This window comes from Phlebotomus papatasi, chromosome 2 (assembly GCF_024763615.1).
Source record: "Phlebotomus papatasi isolate M1 chromosome 2, Ppap_2.1, whole genome shotgun sequence".
Lineage (NCBI taxonomy): Eukaryota > Metazoa > Arthropoda > Insecta > Diptera > Psychodidae > Phlebotomus > Phlebotomus papatasi.
This window is the reverse complement of record NC_077223.1, coordinates 44545389-44559182: the sequence shown is the minus strand read 5'-3', so window position 1 is coordinate 44559182 and position 13794 is coordinate 44545389. Positions and strand designations below refer to the sequence as shown.

The 13794-nt window shown below is 33.7% G+C and overlaps 1 protein-coding gene across 2 annotated transcripts in view; it reads right to left on the bottom strand.

Annotated features, from left to right (window-relative positions):
• LOC129801239 (Krueppel-like factor 7) overlaps positions 1-13794 on the bottom strand; it is a 364143-nt gene that overhangs the window by 56091 nt on the left and 294258 nt on the right. Inside the window, exon 1 of one of the 2 annotated variants that reach the window (XM_055846122.1) lies at positions 4017-4095. The exons of the other annotated variant lie outside the window; for it this stretch is intronic. The gene's annotated coding sequence lies outside the window, so the exon portion shown is untranslated. Of the gene's footprint in view, positions 1-4016; positions 4096-13794 lie in introns of those variants that run through there. 2 annotated transcript variants of the gene reach the window in all.

Sequence of the window (13794 nt, the reverse complement as noted above, 5' to 3'; positions counted from 1 at the left end):
CTACTTCAAAAGACTATCCGAAACGAATGGAATGCAACTTCATCCAATGAAAACTAGCAGATTACTCGCAAAATTACACTAGATTTAATAAACCAAATTTTTTACTGCTTCGGAAGAAAAGATTTGTATAATGCTATTTGCTAAATTTAGATTAAGTGAGTTTTATCTATCTATATTAAAAAAAACTGTCCAATTTGTTGTAAAGTCCTGTTGATCACTTCCAAAAATAAAAACCAATTTATATGCATTAATTTTATAAGCATTTTAATACAGTTCAAACTTAATGTCCTAGACACATTTACGGCCAGTTACGACTTAAGTCGAGAGACAGCTTAACGTAATTGTAATTAAAATATTGATTTGACTAAATTACCACCAGTTTTCCACTACTAAGCCGTTTCTCGGCTTAAACCGAGATCAAATAAATGAAACAAATTTATCAAAAAGGTTTAAATTGATAAATTTCCTGAAAGTAGTAGGGGAAATTACTCTATCTTCGAATGTTCATGCCTTCGAATAATGTGAATTTTCTTTTTTGTTTTCCTAAGAGACTGACACATTTCTATTAATTATTAGTTAACTTATCATCATTTATTGATAATTATGTGACAATTATGTGTAAGTATTTTAGTAAACCCAAAATAAATTCAAATTATTCGAATACATGAACGTTCAAAGGGAGAGTACTTTCCCCTTAAATTATTAAATTATACAAGAAGGTGACGTTTTCATAGCTGTTCTGTGAATTATTCGGTAAAAATCAGTCTTATTGAAACACCTTGAGCTTCATTAACGTTAATTATAAAAATTATAAACGTTTTTTTCCTAAAAATTATCATTATTTAGATAATCATACAACATTCATCCATAAAAACGTTTAAAATTCATTTATTTTACTATTTGTTCACTATTTTTCAATTAAAATATTTCAGTCTTTTTATGCCTTAAACCGATATGACCGCCTGGAGGCGGTGTTTATCTTTTCTCACCTAGGGCCCAAACGGAAAGAGATAATGAAGAATGGATGGTATTTTTGAGTTCAGTGGATCATTATTTACCCTAGACAAAATTATTTAACTACTTTTTTTGGATATTAAAGAAAACACCGTTAGAGGGTCAAAGGCTATTTTATTCAAAGAAATGTCCTTTTGATGAACTTGATCTTTTGTGTAACTCGTCGGTTTAAACATTCCAACTTCCAATGGGTTTTTAGGTAAGTTCTCTCTGATATACCTTCGAATCGGTAAAGGAAAAACCTCAACCGGAGAGAGCTCTCAAATCGGGGAAGTTATTACTGAACGAGAGGATTATTTACAATATGATCAGCCCCTTTATTTACAAACGAAATTAAATTCTATTACGTGGTACAGCAGTTATTAAATTTTAGATAAATTTAAAACTTTAATTTCAAATTTTGTTATGGTGAAAAAATATTTGAAACTTTTTTAGCTGCTTAGGGGGACGTTGGCATGGTTCGCACAGAGTGAACCTACAAATAACGCAAATTTTCTCTTTGTTTGCAAGGAGCTAATTCGTCATTTCTTAGCCATAAGATAGATCATTATTAAGCTCATAAAACGAAATAAGAAATTGTAGGTCAGCTCTTTGCAAACAAAGAGAAAATTCGCATCGTTTGAAGGTGCACTCTGTGCGAACTATGCCTACATTCCCCTAATTTAAAAATGTGCATTATGTGGCGGACGCACAAGCGAATTTTGAAAAGGACCGGAACTTCTGGGAAACACTGCCGATCTCCAAAACGATGGGTGCCACTGTGACTGGTTTCACATAGGCAGTCCACCTGCAAGAGCCAGTTTCCACAGGAGCACAGCCACTCGATATAGAGAGGATAGAGAAGGGTAGTGAGATATAATGATTTTTATCTACTTCCAAATGGGATAAAGAAATTATAGGGAGTTTTTTTTTTGGATTATGGCGATACAACTAGCATATTTTGAAGCATTCACTGTTAAAAGATATGACGAGAACAGTATTGAAAAACTTCAACTTTTAACTCAAAATTTAATGGTTAATCCTGAATCTGAGACAACTAGGCACAGATCGCCTGATCATGGAAACTAATCAGTGCCAATCATTCAATCATGGAGACTGTTCGGCACCGATCGCCCGAAACCGATTTGTCAATGACCTCAATGACGGTTCATTCACAGACCAGGCTTATTCTTTTCCTGTTTAGTTGCTTTTTAAAAATTTTGAACCTTCTAGAATAAGGTTGAGGTTTATGTTGTTTTCAGATTGGAGGTTTAGACCAGTTCCTGAAGGCCTCAAATATCTAAATAACAAACTATTTTGTTGATTTTTCAAAATCTAATGGATAATTTGCCCTTAATATTCTATCTTAAACAAAAATTTCCTAGAAAATCGTACCTGATAAGGAATTAGAGGAGTTAAGTCAGATGGCTGAACCTTAGATCCCAAGCCCGTATTATGCTTGCAGTGATATAAGGAAAGTGCCATTGTTATTCGACAATAAAATGTTCTTTTAATTTTGTTATTTTTTAAAATAAATATTTAAAAAAAGCTGCGCATAAAGTTAAATTAAGTTAGTTAAATGCACAGCCTTAAATTCGCATAACATGGATCTCCAACTAAAAATTCAATTCCGTTTCCGAATATTTCTAAATTCTAAACTTTATTTTTATTTTATTACTAAAAGTTATAATTTGTTGGATTTATAAAATTAGATAAATTAATCCTTCAGTTGAAAAAGCTATTGGTCTCATGATGCGGCGTTTATGGTGACGATTGACGGTGTCACGACCACCTCTTTAAACTTTTTATCTACTAAGTAAATAAAAAATTCTTTGAAATATTCTATAAGAATTACTCAGCACTTCGACATCTCTTTCATGAAAGTTGCACCTGTTAGACGTTCTTTGTGTGCATGACATGGACGATAACAGTGGCATTATCTGTAAAATCTCTTCCCGTTCCAGTGCTTCCTAGTAGAATACGACTTTGCACATCCTCTAAGTTGCTTTCTCAAGCATATTGCGTGTTTCTTGAGGAATTTTCTTCAAACACTGCATCTTTTTTTCGTGTTTGCAGCTGACAATTTTCATTCTGGGGAGGTGCATTAGCTGCTGATGGCGTTTTGCCGCACCAAACTCACAACTCTATTAGGTCGCCTTTCACACCATCTCTTCCCCATTGACATTGTGGATGGGAGAGGGTTGGGATAAAATTTTGAAGATGCTGTCAGTGAGTGGCAAGTACATCCGAAAAGCAGAGGAAACATCTCGCGTAAAGGGATAAAATTGTCATGGACTTTTCTCGCACTTCATACTGGGACGATGAGCTAAGTAGAAAGTATTTATTCTGTGTTGTCAGATAAATATTTTATTTCTTTTTAATAAGGAAGGAAAAAAAGAGAAAGTCGAAGTGGAAGAAAAATAAAACGGCCCTTGCTGACTTCAATTTAATTAAGTGGGGGGACCTTTCCGGAAGGATATGGTGGAAGGCAAGTCGAATGACTTTCTTTGAGGTCATAAATCATTCAATGGATTTTCCACCCTCAATTCGCAGTCACTCTTCTTGGACTCAAGAAGCACTGGATAATTGTTGTTCTTCTTTACACACCGTCGCGTATTTAAAATTCAATCCTGACATTCACGAAGACATGCTTTAGGCCCACTCAAAATCTCCCTGAACCACCTTTTCATCGTTGACAAACTTATCAATTAAAAAGTTTTTCCAAAGCTTTTCTAAGCAATATTCCGGGTTGAATAGAGTACTTGAGGCATGAATAGGCACTCACTCGAAAATTATGAATTAAAAGCAAATGTGAAGGCTAAAAGATGTCAATATAGACATATTCAAACACGACATTATATCCACTGAAGAAAATTACTGTAAATATTTTTTACCCAAACATACGATATGAAAACAAATGAATGGAAAATTTAGGAAAAAGGGAACTTTCTGATTTCGCTAAAGTTATCTTTTGAAGTTCTCTTTAGAGAAAAGTTTCTGAAAAGTTAAACATTTGCACTTACAGCTTGTGGAGTAAATATGAGAATTTACGACGCTTCTGTCTGGAAAATTGGGTGCTTTTGTTACTTGACATATTTGGTGTTCATTACCTGAAATAGAAGAAAAAAACAATATTAATACAGCAGTTCAAAATTATAAACTTTTGAGAGATTTTGTAAGAGATTATAATGTTATCAAGGACTTTTCTAGTAATTGCTACACGGTACTTAAGATAAATTGTGGAAACATTCTTTTATTCGAGTAAGTTTAAAAATTGTTCAAAAATAAATAAATCAGCTAAATAACCTTTGTAAAATAAAATTATTGTGCCAGTAACTATCCACAAGATATAGATTTTAAATTATTTCCTACGGTTTGGATCTAAAAATCTTTTGTTAAGACTGTACTATATAATAGGGGAGACTGGGGCGAAACTTGTCAAAATGCATATTTAATTCTTTCACGAACTCTGAGAAAACTTAAAGTTTTATAATGAGCATATTCTTATAGGAAATTTACTGCTCTACAACACTGCAGAAGACTATTTTCCTCTATCTCGAAAGAAATGTGATTTTCGAATCATTTTCTAAAAGTCGATTTTGTGGAGATTCTCAAAAATGCTGGGGCAAATTTTGTCAGTTTTCGGATAATTTGTGATTTTACTCTCGCAAACGTTAAAAATATCAAATAGACATATTTTTATAGGAAATTTATTCCTCTACAACTTTGTCTAAGATATTTTTTCTCTATCTTAATGAGAAATATGCTTAAATTGAGCTAATCAGTATTGATATTTCCTGTAAGCCAAATATTCCAAAAATGGGGCTCAAAATTTCATTATTTTTTATTTTACATAATCCTTCCTCGAATCCCTTGAAACTTTGTAAATTTAAGAAAGTTCATGAAGGATATCTATATTAAAAAATTCAAGCCTGAGTCTCTTTTATTTTAGAAAATACTCCCTCCGTTTCGAAATAAGTCATACGTTTGACAGAAAATTAGGGATTAAGGAATAGTTTCAGAGAATGTTTTTGTTATTTGCAAATATCTTGTGTATGAACTATCTTCTATGTTCAGGGATAATATAGGGATTCTATCACGATGGTAAGTTGAGGAATCGATATGTTGAAGTTGTTCATTTTTCGCATTTTTTTCAAAGAGTTCCGGTAGATAGTTAATTACTACAAGATGGACTATGATTAACATTACAGGCTAGAATTTGTTCTAAACTTTTAGTATGCATAAGCAGAACTCAACAGTTATTACTGATATGACATTTTTTATATCTCAAATTTTACAGAATGAGCAATAAAAAGAACATCCTTTTTTATGTGTTCGAATATCTGGATGCAAAATGTTGAGAAATAGGGATTTGGGACCTTCAGCGGACCCCCATAAGTTGACCCTGGGACCATTTATATGTTTCTCTAAAACATATCCAGAACTGAAAAAAAGAAATCGCACGACGTGTTTTCGAGTAATCCTAAAAACATGATTTTGGAGGGGAAGGGGAGGGGTGGGGGTAAAATAAAGAACATATTAATGCTCCCAGGGTCAACTTATAGGGGGGGTCCCCCGAAGGTCCCAAGTCTGTATCTCTCATCATTCTGCACCTATTTTAGATTGAAAATAAAACGCCAAAAATAAGACATTTTTAAGACATTCGTTCCTCAACATACCATCAAGACTGGACCCCAATTTTAGTACTGGACATCAGCAATAGTTCTTTACAAGAGATAATTGTTGATACACAAAACATTTACTAACAAACTTTCCCTTAATCTCAATTTTTCCCAAACGTATGACTTATTTCGGAACAAGAATTTTTCCCAAACGTACGACTTATTTCGGAACGGAGGGAGTAGTAAATATTGAAATTTTTGTTTTGACAAATTTTGCCCCAGTCTCCCCTAGGTAGAGTTTGGATAAATTATTATGTAGTATTAATTTTTTTTTAATATTAGAGCACATTTGTTATAACATTTTTGCAACAGAGATTTTATTTTTAAAAATTTAATATTTTGCAAATAAGTTTTGGAGTCAAATTCAAGGGCATGATATTTCCTATGTTTCCCATATGTTTCTAACGAACCGAAAAAAATTTTGAGTTTATTAGCTGTTTTCTGTCACTGTAAAATGAATTAGTGAAAAATACTAATACACAATAAAAGCCAATTTAATAATGAAGAGGCAAACGAAAACCCTAAATTGGGAATCTACGTAGTTTTGGTTTTATCTCGTGAAATGTGTACGAAAACAGGGAAAAAATTACACTGGTTGCATTTTTCAGAGCTAATATCACCCTCCTGGTCAAAATAATAATAATAACAAGATACAACGTCCGTAGAAGCCTTTATGCCTGGCGCACATTGACTTTTGTTTTGTATACATATTTTTGAAATTTCAATGAGAGTGAGTGAGATCTAGATCTAGTCATCTCACTCACTCTTATGGGAAATTGTGAAAACATGTTTGAAAATAAAAGTTATTGTGTGCTGGGCATTATCATATATTTCCAGTTGGAAATGTTTTAAAATTAAGCCCTATTAAGACTATGAAAGCAATTGAATTGAATTGAATATTTTGGTATATAATACCAATTTGATTTGGGATATGGCCAATTCATTACTCCCTCTGTCCCAAAAAAAAAGTTGTACAGTAGAGCCTCGCTAAAGGCCATATTTGATTCCAGATTTGACACTTGGGTCGCACAGTCCATGTCATTTTTAAAATTATCAACGACTTTTAGTATTGAAATTGCTCGACGGCTTCCACTTTCTTTGCGATTGTGGTACTTATCCTCGCTCTCTTCATTATGGATCACAATTATCACAACTACTCAATAAAGTTTGCCAAAAATATTACAATAATTATGAAAACATTTTGCATGTCGCGTACTAAAAAACATAACCTAACTTAAAATCAGTGTTTTGAAATCAACGGTCGATAAATTGTGAACTATAGAGCGATGGCCTATAGCGGGGTTCTACTGTACATTATTTCATATAAAATGTACTAACTAACGTACGACTTTTTCGGGACGGAGGGAGTAATTGATAGAATTCTTTAAAGTTCAATACAAAGAGAAATTCCTGATGGTAGTTGTTGGAACAACGTTGTAAAAAACCCATACCAAAGTTTAAATTTAACATAAAAAATTAATCGGTCACAACTCTAAATTGGGATGTGGACTAAAACACTTTTGTTAGTATAATTTAGTACAATTTTTTAATGTTTACTATATTGTAAATGATTGCTAATGGCTCCAGCACACCTTTTCGAACAGAAAAATTTCATGAAGTCGAAATTCAAATCTCTTTCTTTCTCATATGCTTTGCATATGTCTAACTCATTCTCTCGCACTCTTCTTCTTTTAAACATCACACCAAATTTAATTTAGCTCAATCGAATTTGGTATGCGAAGGAATGAGATAGTCATGTGAAAAACATGTGAGGAAGAAAGGGATGCGAATTTCGACTTCATGAAATTTTCCTGATCTAAAAGGTGTGCCGGAGCCATAAACCTTTTAGTATTTAGTGTATTTTTTTAACATTGAATATTCAGATTAATATTTCTGACGGTCAATGATTTTCGGCTTTTTATTAGGGGAACATCCCATTCTCCTATTGGGCCAATCAGTCCTGCCTTGAAAATTTTCCCAAAAGTTTAACAATGGCATAGATTAGAAGAAAATTTGAGGGATGGTCGGACGTTTTGCTGATAAGTTGAGGAACGACAAATTAAATATCACTGAATAACTGATTATCATGTCAATTTGATTGTACACTTCCATTGCAGAAAGTTTCAAAGTTCGCCTTTTTGGGAGCTTCTTTGACTTTTTTTTCTTCTTCTCTTAGCTAAAACATTCCAAATACACTGGTTTGTCTTCTAAAACTGTCCCATCCGTAATCGAATATTTCTTTTCCAAGAGCACAAATATTCTTGGCAGAAAAGTGCAAACATGTATAAAAATATCATGAGTAGAAGGATATCTAAAAGGATGAAGTAGAGAAAAATAGATTTCTAAAAAAAGAAAGAATGAAAAAAAGAGGTTTGGATGTTCAAAAGGCACCTTGGCAGCCAAAGAGCCTTCTACTAGTCCCAATGTACCATAAGTCCTTTGAGGAAACGAGTAATTTTCTTAACTTTTCTTTTCTGCACTAAGAAAGTACTGGGACGGGGGGGGAGGAAAAGACCTTATGCTTTTGTAAGGGGGATTCCATTGAATTTTATTGTTTTCCATTTCCCTATCCATCCTCGCCTTTGGCCCCTTGTGCACATTTTGTGGATGACAGAGTCAAAGTGATAGAAGAAAATAGAGGAGAAAGTGTATTTGTATGTGGCACCAACTGGCATTGTTTTGCACAAAATCTCCCAGAACCATCGCGATTCTTATCATCGTCACAATGCTATTTATGACAGCTCTATAAATTTATTATATCGTCCTTCTATTCAGAACAGTCCTTCCGCAATATTCTTCCAAACCTCCCTCCCTATGGGTATTCAACACAGATATTTTAAACACCATGAACTTTAGCTTGGGGATGTAGCAATTTAACCGCCTGGATGGCACAGAGTATTGCCAGGAATATGGTAATATTAGGAGCAACAATAGTCTCATTTAATTAAATATCTCACCATTTCTTGCTAAGAGACCATCCCAAAACACCGAGGATGTGTGAATACAACATTTCCTCTTTACGCCACGTTTTACTGCTCCATTGCACTTAAGCTCAGAACTTAGGAATAGGGCATGAGTGCAAATGTCAGTATGGTCTATTTCATGGCTTTTCAGCCTCATTTTGCTAACACCTTTTCCAGGTTCTTTTTACAATTCACAAGACATGGGATTCGAGGCACTATGCACTTTAAATTAAACAACTTTAAAATTTTAATATTACTCTCGAGAATTTCGTTGTAAGACTGTGAATTCCCAGACTATATTACAAAGTGTGAAAAGATAATATTTGTCCATTTAGGGGTAAGTGGGGCACCTTTGAAATTGGGATTTTTCATCTGTTTTTAAATAAAATTGAGCCTTATCGCGATTTAATTTAGGTGCACAAATAGATTGAGAAGCTAAATTAGATTATGATATGGCTGAGTTCCAGTTGAACATAGGAGAAAAATCTCAATTTCAAAGGTGCCCCACTTCTCTAAGAATATTTGAAGTCTGAGCCGAAAACTTTGAGAAAAATCAAAATTTTCTAAGCTACCCCCATCTTTCCATTATTATCGTCAAATCTTGAATTCGAAAATTCCGTACTTTAGAAACAGAAATTCTATAAAGAATAGTAAAACAGTTTCACGTAACGCATATTTTTTCTAGACTCTTTTGCTGAAGATATTTTCTTTGAATTGTATTCAAGCTAATTCCTGTTTCTATGTTCTAATAGCTGAAATTTGAAAATTTAAAGTCTAGCTTAAAATTTTGGGCTTTTTTGGAAATTTTGCAAGGTGGCTTGTGTGCTGTCCTATATGGATTTATAAGAGTCTTTCTTTAGTGTTAACATTCTGCGAGGAAAATGAAAGAAATGAGGTTCACAATATTCTTGCCCCATTATGAAAATCTTTTTATAATCATTGAACGGTACTATTCCAATTTCAAAGTCAAAAAGGACTGTCAGTCCTTAGGAAATTAACGATATCCTTCGGAAAATTCACAACTTTGACAATTTATTACTCGAAAACGGCTTAACCGATCTTAATGAAATTCGGGACAAAGTCGATGTATGACTTAAGCTTTAAATAAATATTTTTAGATTTTCCCCCTGACTGCTCCATCTGGTAGCTCCCATACAAACTTGCCATGCTTTAAGGCCATCGCACATTACATGGGCAACAAAACGAAAACTTTTTTCGTTTAATGGCAAATCACAGGTATTTTCAGAGACCTTGGTGTATCTTGAACATATGACCCGAAGAAACTTATAGTTCATCACATCAACTTTTTCAGATATCTTAAAATGAGGATTCTTAAGGAATTGGTAGAACTATTTTTATGAAACATTCTTTTTTTTAAATAACGGCATATCGTAAGTTTTTGGCACCAAAGAACGTTTTCTAAAAGAGAACTGAACTCAAGGAACATTTTCCCAAAAGAAACCGTATCCCTATCTCTCTTGTATCCAGATTTTCCTCAAATATCCTCGAATATTCTTTAATTCCGTTAAACATATTTTCTCGATTGCATCTTTTTGTCGTCTTCAGAGAAATATTCTCCTTAAAAAAGGAGCTAGGATTGCTGAAGTTCATAGGGTTGTAAGAGTACTGTTACTAAAGAATTTTAACATAAGGTTCTCAGTATAATTAATTAAAACATTTTTTTCTCTGAATTTATTACTCAAAGTATTTTAATAACGGTATCTTTTAGGACCCTGCGATCTTTAGAGATTTTAATTCTTTTCAAGAAGAATATTACTGCATAAGAGACATTTCCCTAGATACAATCCTTTTTTAAGAGTTTGAAGCATCGTTAAAGATTTATAAGAAAGATCTGGAAAATTGTAAGGAAAATTAAGAGATAAAGATATGGTTTTTTTCCAAGAAATTTTTTTTGAGTCCTTCTTTACAAATTATTCTTAGAAACGACCAATATACGATTAACCGATATTGTATAAAAGGGGTTTTGCAAAAAAATCATTACAATTCTTATACATATGTTTTATACTCTAGTGCTTTTCCTACATATTTTTGGGGTTGGTCCCGGAACAAAAGTTGTTACCTTTGCCAATACCTATTCGATGGTGTAGGTTTCACTCGTGGCGAAAGGTTGGACCGTTTTGCCAAAGTCCTTTATATGGGAATTTTTTGCACTCGCTACCGTTATGCTAAATATTTAGAAAGTGAGAAGTTTTTCCGCATTATAAGATACCATTCCATATGGAGGGATAAATATACTAAATTTTTGTTTAAATAATGTTTTTCCTCGGAACACCGTGAGCTGAGTCCTATATCAATTTAGGAATTGGCTTCAAATAGCTCCATTTAAAAAAGCCAACTTGTCAGACGCTTGACTGTGGTATCATATCTTAGGCATATTTTTATTACGAAAATTTGAAGTTTTGTTTGAAATTTTTCGAATATCAACGACCTTTTAGCCAATATACTTTTAAATAAAAAAATTACGGCTGTGAACAGTCATTTTGATAATTTATTAACAATAGAGACTCTTTAAAAGTTGATATGCTGAAGTTTCCAAGCGTCACAGAAAGAAAAGTAAAAATTAAGAAGGATTTTAATGTTCTTTATGTTTCTGAATTTTAATATTATTTTCCTGAATTATAACCTCGAAATTCAAGCAATACAGATGTTATATACTTAAGTATACTTATATATATGTATATGTATGTATATACTATAATTTGTGGGATCGAACATTTGTAAATCAAATCCCTAAAAATCAGTGATCTGGAAATTTCAATCTTATATTAATCTATCAATACGACAATGTGCGAAATTTCTCTAGGTGTTGTATCAATGCGGAAACCAATGAATAGGGGTCAAGTGTTGTGTGAAATGCCTAACACGCGATGCACAATGACATGCCCTTTGGGTGCCTCCAGTGTGGTAAAGGTGAGACAATATCCTCAGAGCAGTGGCATAAACGGCAAAGAACTGCTATCGGCAATTCAATTCGCAGCATGAGATGATTTCCTTCCAGTCAAATCCCTAAGTGATGCCTGGATTGGATTAAGTATCAGAATGCATATTGTGCATCCTCATATTGATGTTTACCGTACCACCCCTCCACCACCCCTTTCATAATCCAATATACCAATGACACATCTAGGCAGGTGAAAATGGCATTCACTCAACTTTCTCAATACAAGACAATTTCCATTTTCTTGTGTCTAATTTGCTAATTACATTGCGCCCCATTCCACTTTAGCTCAGCAGCCCCTGTCACATCCAACCCTGACACCTTTATGATGTGGATGATGGCAGTTCCGGTGAAATATGTATAAATATATATAGCAAAGCGTGCGGGTGGATTGGTTGATGTGATGACGTAGACACTAGGTATGAGCTTGTATCAGTAATTAATCCTGTTTGCATTAATGTTGACGAGATTATTTCTCATAGCTTTAATTATATTCTATACTATATTTAATACTGTGAGTAAAGGGAACTCCATTCGCGGTTGCCACCTCAAGTCATTCTTGGCACAGCGACAGGTGTGTGCTCAGATTTCAAACACAACTCATCATCCATCACACTGTCACCACAAAGTGGAAAAAACGCAAATATTTTCAACCATACAGCGATTATTCTTGTCAAAAATACCCCAGAGCCCTTTCTCTCCCATGTTCATATAGTATTTTCTTGCCACCTGCAAAAAAAAGCTCTCTTCCACTTCATTTCAATTCGCTCTTTCATTTTTTATCCCAACCTATTTGATTAATCTTCTCTGTTTTTGGCCCAAACATTGACAAAAAAAAAAAAGAAATGATCCATGCTATTTCCCATCTAATCGAACTGTGACAATTTCGAAAAAGAGTTCACCCCACTTGTAATTTATTTTGTCCCAACAACGATGCAATTAATCCGAATAAGTGTGCCCAGCTCACGGCGAATGATGGGAAAAGCTGAGAAAATGCCAACAAGACTAGAGAGAAATATGAAGAGGAACTCTATCAAATTTACCAACATGTCAATAAATAATCACCACTCAATCACTTTTCGCTCTACTGCCCACTAAAACCACCACCGTCAGTCACCTCAATCGTATACGAGTCTTCCAGAGTGATTGCCCATCTATTGTCTTTGCGTGATCCATGCGAAATCAATTACCGTTGAATCGGTGGCCGGGACCAATGACACGACAATCGATCAATTTATTCACTTTCGCGGAAATTCATGAGAGTGAAGGGACATATATCTCTACGATTTTCGTATCACCATAAGGCGATTAACTGGTCATTGAGATATATGTATAAAACAAAATATTGCCATTTAAAATGTATTTTCATTGATTCGTATCTGCATCGAATTGTCAACAATTAGAATTATTTTAATACTGACATTCTATAAATGGTAGACAAGAAACACCGTATCGCGAAGCTTTCTGTTGTGAACATTCGAAAAATGTTCGAAACTTCATCAACTGTCAATTTCTTGTTATTGGATGTCAAAGAAAACAAAACAAAAGCAACTTTCCATAAAATCAATTAAGAAGAGTAAGGACACCAGTGGATCTATTCGCAAAGCTGACCTGAAAGCTGACAGCAACGAATGTCATAATAACATACCTCGAAAAACAAGCAAAAGAGCAAAGAAATAAATCTAGGAATATCCAAAAAATTCAATTCGTTTGATATTGATTGGAGATCTTCTTCAGTATTTTTACATGTATTTACACAATATAGCTATATTTATATAATTCACAGATTCTATCAAAAACTATCTTAAAACTCACATCAAAATATTCTCGAAAGTAATTTTAGTTGAAATATTTGCTATGTTTTACAACAAATTTTCATCTGATCCTCATCCATCGCCAGTGGAAGGTAAACTGATAGAGACACTGATTGACTGTTGGCCAGATGATTCTCCACCCTTTTCCTTCAACTTCGGTAAACATAACGAACTGAAGAACAGGATAGACAGAAATTCCAATTTTTGACGCTTATTGCATCTACTACGGTCGAAACCAAATATTATTTGAAATATGTGTATTTCCTGTGTTTTCATACTCAAACAAAGCTATAAACAAAAATGTAACTGTTAAGCAAATTGACGTTTGGTGCGCCAATTGCGTACCGCAATACACATGCCAAAGAGCTAATATAGAAATCGGT